Below are 5,527 nucleotides of genomic sequence, written 5' to 3'. Positions count from 1 at the left end.
TGGAAACCTACGAAAATACTTGTTTGGTGCGACCCTGAACGCAATTCCGCATGCACAAATTTGCACAATCGAGAAATTCCATGAAATTATTAACTAACAAGCTGGAAAATATATTTCCTTGATTCTTGAAATAGGCCTAACCATGTAACCAACGTTAAACGCGCACATAACTAGGATTTTTTTTTTTTTTTTACACCAACTTGCCTTGATCATATTTCATTTAATCAGATGCTAAACTTCTCTGTGCTTTATCAAAAGAAATCATAATAACTTTCGATATAACGCAATAAAAGTAGAAAGTTAATTTACAAATATTAGGCCAATGCTTATGCACACGGTTCCTGCTGCCACTCTATGGTGAACACTTCATATCACACTTTGGAAGCCGCAGATGTTTCTTTGGGGAAATTCTTTTTTTTTCTATTAATAAACAATTACTGAACTAACATTGATCATTCACTGGGGAAATACTTTGTGCGCTTCTTCAGTTAATCACTGATACGTATTATCAGATAAATAGGATGACAATAATTGGAATAAAATATAATAACTGGCAACCCCATGAGTTTCTATAGAAGTACGATCAATTCTGAGATTTGTCGCTTCACTTCTGGAACTTACTGTACAATGAAACGATTGTTAGGAGGGTTGTGGAAAGCACGACGGAAGAAAGAGAATAAGAACGGAGGTACAGTAAACCGCACAGCTAAGGGCCGAAGGGACGCCGCAAAGAAACTCAGTTTCTACAGTATAGCTCGTGAGGTGCACTGGCAGCACTAACCCACTGCAGGTACTAATATCTGTTAAATTTATTGTAAATTACCTATGTGGGTGGAATGAGTTTAGGCCAAAAGCCAACTGCTTGGACATGTGAAATCATTTAGAGTTGAAAGGGAAACTGAGAGTAAAAAGGTTTTGAAGGTGTAACAGGAACAAAACCTCGCAGTTGCGCTGTGAAACAATTATTAGAAGGTGGAAAGTAAGATGGAATAAAGAGAATACGAACGGAGGTACAGTAAAAGGAATGAAAGGGGTTGAAATAAGGGCCGATGGGAGGCTACAGAGAACCATAAGTAATTCCTACAATGCACCGAGAGAGGTGCATTGACGGTATTGCCCCCCTCCCCCTTAGTAATCACCTAGTATACCAAACAACAGCTTCTATTCTACCATTCATGTTAAATATTCGCTCTGTCTTTCGAACTTTCATAACTAAAATATGACCAGCATTCACTCATTTTCTTCCTTTACATACTTTTAAACTTTCACAAGTTTCAAAGTAAATATTAATCACTGCATCAACCATTCAGTCCTTTTTCATACCCTGAAGCTCTCCTCTTAGGCCCCGTCCACACGGTCGAGCTTTGGTCGACGAACTTTGTCCGATGTGACGTCAGAAACGGAGAAACGGCGAGAAAAGTCAGAACCTTGCCGCGGTTTCTCCGCTTCTGACGTCACATCGAACAAAGTTCGTCGAGCAAAGCTCGGCCGTGTGGACGGGGCCTTAGAGCTCATGTCCATCTTTCATTCCATTGATATAACATTCAACGTTACATGTATGCATATTTCTATCGCTCTTCCTGAGACCCACATCTCCCTTCCTTAATAGAATATAACAGAATATAGAATTTAGGCAAAAGGACAAGCGCTGGGACCTTCGAGGTTATTCAGCGCTGAAACAGAAATCAACAGTAAAAAGGTTTGAAAGAGATAACCTAACCACGCAGTTGCACTTTGAATCAATTGTTGGGAGAGGATGGAAAGTAAGATGGAAGAGAATATGAATGGAGGTAAAGTAAAAAGAATGCAAGGGGTTGCTGATTGGGGCCTAAGGGACGCTGCAAATAACCTAATTAATGTTTACAGTCCGCCACTTGAAGTGCAATGACGGCACTCACCCACTACGGAGATCCTTCCTTAAATCCAGTGCAATTCCCCTGTTAATCTATCTTTTTCAAAAACCTATAAACCAACCCTAATGTACAAAGTACACATATACATACCATTATACGTAATTCTTATCGTCACTTCTATCACCTTTCTCATCAATACAGCACATATAAAAGGTTATCCCTCACAATTCATTAAGAACTTTTGAATCTTACAGCTAACAAGACATCCATGTTGTTCCTAGCCTAAACTAACCTGCACATTACGCGGAACATTCAAGATTTAAAAGTTTCATTTCAAATAACATGGTAGCATAAAAACGATAAGTGTAGCTGAAAAATAAACTGTTTCGTTAAACTGAGGTGTTGTTACCCTGAAACTTTATGGTGTGTCACTCAGTTACGACACCATCAGCTCCATCCCACTTCCCATTGTCACAGTTTTAATTGCCATGTCTAATGTTGCACATGAAAATAAGTGTGGAGGGCGCTTTCAGTATCTTTGGATTCACTTCCATTGGATCACAGTTACTTCTAAATAACTGAAATTAGCGCTGAAATAACCATAATGATACTAAAGGGAAATTCGAACGTTTCGTTAGCTTTCACACTACAGCAAATGAATAAGTTAACGTGAATCAGTACATTTAACGGTCAACTTCAAAAGAAACCGTTAGTCTTACAGATTAGTTACACAGCTGACCAAAGAAATGTCAAAAGTAAATTAATACAATTGCATCCCTGTGTAGAAACACTCGCCACATAAGAAACCCTCCGCTGAAGCGTTGTTCGATAATTAGTCCTACCACATATTTCTCCACCTACAGTACCCTTAATTTGCTTTCAGTCTCTTTAAACAATTTACAAATCCAACCACTGACAACCCGTTCTATAAACTACAGCAGGCAGTGTCTTTGCCACAGAATATTGTTCCCGTACATCATTTCGCTGACATTACATTAGCCTGTGTTTCTGCCGTAGCCTTCTTTACACTACTCTGCAAATTTCCGACTTTCACGCACTCCTACTCAGTGGCTTTATTTCACCCATGAAAATGCTATCAATTAGTAGTTTAGCATTTCATAATATGTAATATCTTCAAGCCAACGCGTTTGCCGAGTAAAGTTTCATCACAGTAGGAAAGCCATCATGTTGACTCAATTACAACATTAATCACTTGTTTGCTCTATGGTAAAAAGATTCATTCAAGACTTCTAGAGAAATAAAATGCCTTAAATTACCCAAGTCGACGTGATTACAAATTTATTTTGAATGGCCGAAAAGAAGACGCCAAAATTACCCTTAATTTCAACCAGTACTCACCCAACCCCCACCCAAAAAAAAAAAAGAACTAACATAGTAACTAACATTCTTCTCCATGAATAGATCCATTTCGACTTCCAAAATTGCTCAAAGTAAAGTTTAACAACTACCAAAGACTGATAATTAATGCATGCAAGTTCCTTGATAGTGCTTATTCCGGTATGTAATGGAAATATGGACCATAACCACGTGACCTAAAGCACTATTAGGCATAGATGGAGTAACTCTTCATTAACCGGAATATGGATTTAATCCTTTGCGAGCTTATGCAAGAACCAAAGCTCAAGATTTTTTTTACCGGACAACAAATGTCAAATTTACTCCAGACCAACGATAAGCCTCCACATTAGCTTTACCTACAAGATTTTGTATCTAACACTATATCGATTTAAATAAACCATACTTTACATACGTAGCCATTTTTGCTAGCCAACAGGTTATCTAATTACGGTGCAACGTTTCCGTAAGCATTACGAGACAGAGGGAACATTTATTTTCGATCAGTTTGTTACCCTTGTACCTCGTGTTAAGGGCAAAGTTGCCAAACATTTTGGGTATAAAAAATTTGAAAAAATAATGTATATAATTAAAGAATATAGTCACGGACACTACTACAATGGTTTTTGTCCATAGGCATACATCAATACAGCACCCGATCACCCGTCAAGTTTGGAGACAGTATTTGCCGGAGCAAATATTAGACTCTTGTCTACGTTCCAAAGTTTTTACTTGAGAAGTTGATCTCCAACGAACCTGCAATTTAACTTCGTCCTAAAGTTCTTGTACCTGACAAGCTGATTGCCACTGGACCTGCAAATTATAGAGGAATTAAACTATGTTCCATACAATATTTCGATCCTACATATTGGTTTTGCTAACGGACTACCTACTACTCTAGCATAACTTTGAAGCTCAAAATTAAGCATTCAAAACTATGATTAAACTAATATATATTAAAAAAAACTATATTTAACACCACGGAACCAAAAATTTACTGTTCAAATTAAACATTAACAAAATTAAATTCGAATAAGATAAGTCATTAAGAGATATTTTTAAACCATGAACTATTTCTAAAAGAAAATGAGACTTATTCAAATTAGTTTTGATTAAGGAAAATGCAAGCCCCCTTCTGGCATACGGCATATTGTACCGTATGTCAGAAGGGCATCCTCCCCACACCAGGGGCGATGGGGGAGGATTAGCTGGCAAAGAGATTTTCTAGACGATGATTAAATCGAAATACACTTACCATCAATATAGGCATACACTACCCAACTCCATTTTTAGTCTTGAAGACGCAGCTGCCTCCCCACACAGATTCTGAAAAGAAAAAAAATGAGATAAAGCGAGTGTATTGATTAATTCAATGGTCTTCATAAAATCCAAAAATCACCACAAAAAACTAAAGCTAAAATTACCTACGTGGACGCACCAGTCTCGCGAAACTGCAACATATGGCGGGAGCAACAACACCAGGACTCAACCGCGCGTTTCCCGCGAATTCAAAACCGTTTGACTGACTGTTGCTCCCAACAAACCGAAGAAAGGCGAGAAGTTCCGAAGCAAGGACGATGAAGGCAGTACCTATAACATCTCCGTTTTCTTTCCTCTAGACCAGAAATATATTTCTTACGACTCATCATTATAAAAAATATGAAGTTCTCTAATTATGCTACGAATTATACCTCGGCTGCTATATAAGACATTTCCTACTGCATCATAAAAAAAATGTAAAAATCGTATATTTCCCCAATGCAGTTATCATTTTGAACGGTAATCATTCACAATTTAGTTGTGACTATTAACACGTTTCAGGTCACGAATCGTAGAAAAAATTGGATCATTTTCATTTCAAGTAATGATCAACTTCCTCACTCACTCATGCAACAGACCTCTATAAACTCCATAAGTTTCGGTAACAGTCGTTTGTTAAGTCCTTCAACCATCCTCGTTTATCGGAGCTTGTGACCAACTTGAGTATATCAGTTCTCAAGACAGAGTTGATAAACATAAGGCACTTTGGGAAAGTTGATAATTTTTTTATAGAAAAGAACAGCTAAAAAAAACTGTTGAAAGAATTGTCGGTATGTCAATTAATACAGTTAACATTTTACTGGGCCTGTCTGTAAGATATTTTGGCTCATTTAAATTTAAAATTTAACTCAATTACCACAAGTTGAGTTTTTTGGAACCTATTCTTATTAACAAGCTTTTGAGGTTTAGTGATACGTGATAGTGTTAAGTTAATGAGGACACTTTGTCAAACCACCATCCTGTTTATGCATGAGAACAGCATATTCTCGAGTAAGTAA

At 37.4% G+C, this 5,527-nt stretch overlaps 1 long non-coding RNA gene across 2 annotated transcripts; it reads right to left on the bottom strand.

Moving 5' to 3' along the window:
- Window positions 1-2,622: 2,622 nt before the first annotated feature.
- LOC135224924 (uncharacterized) lies at window positions 2,623-4,724 on the bottom strand. 2 transcript variants are annotated; one of them, XR_010316824.1, is made up of 3 exons: window positions 4,638-4,724; window positions 4,465-4,535; window positions 2,623-4,022 (listed from the first exon to the last, which is right to left on the bottom strand). It is a non-coding gene; the product is annotated as an uncharacterized LOC135224924 (long non-coding RNA). The 2 variants fall into 2 exon arrangements; XR_010316825.1 differs by having other exon boundaries at window positions 4,634-4,712.
- Window positions 4,725-5,527: the final 803 nt, after the last annotated feature.

The sequence above is a fragment of the Macrobrachium nipponense genome, chromosome 12 (assembly GCF_015104395.2).
Source record: "Macrobrachium nipponense isolate FS-2020 chromosome 12, ASM1510439v2, whole genome shotgun sequence".
NCBI lineage: Eukaryota > Metazoa > Arthropoda > Malacostraca > Decapoda > Palaemonidae > Macrobrachium > Macrobrachium nipponense.
This window is presented reverse-complemented; position numbering and strand designations above follow the sequence as displayed.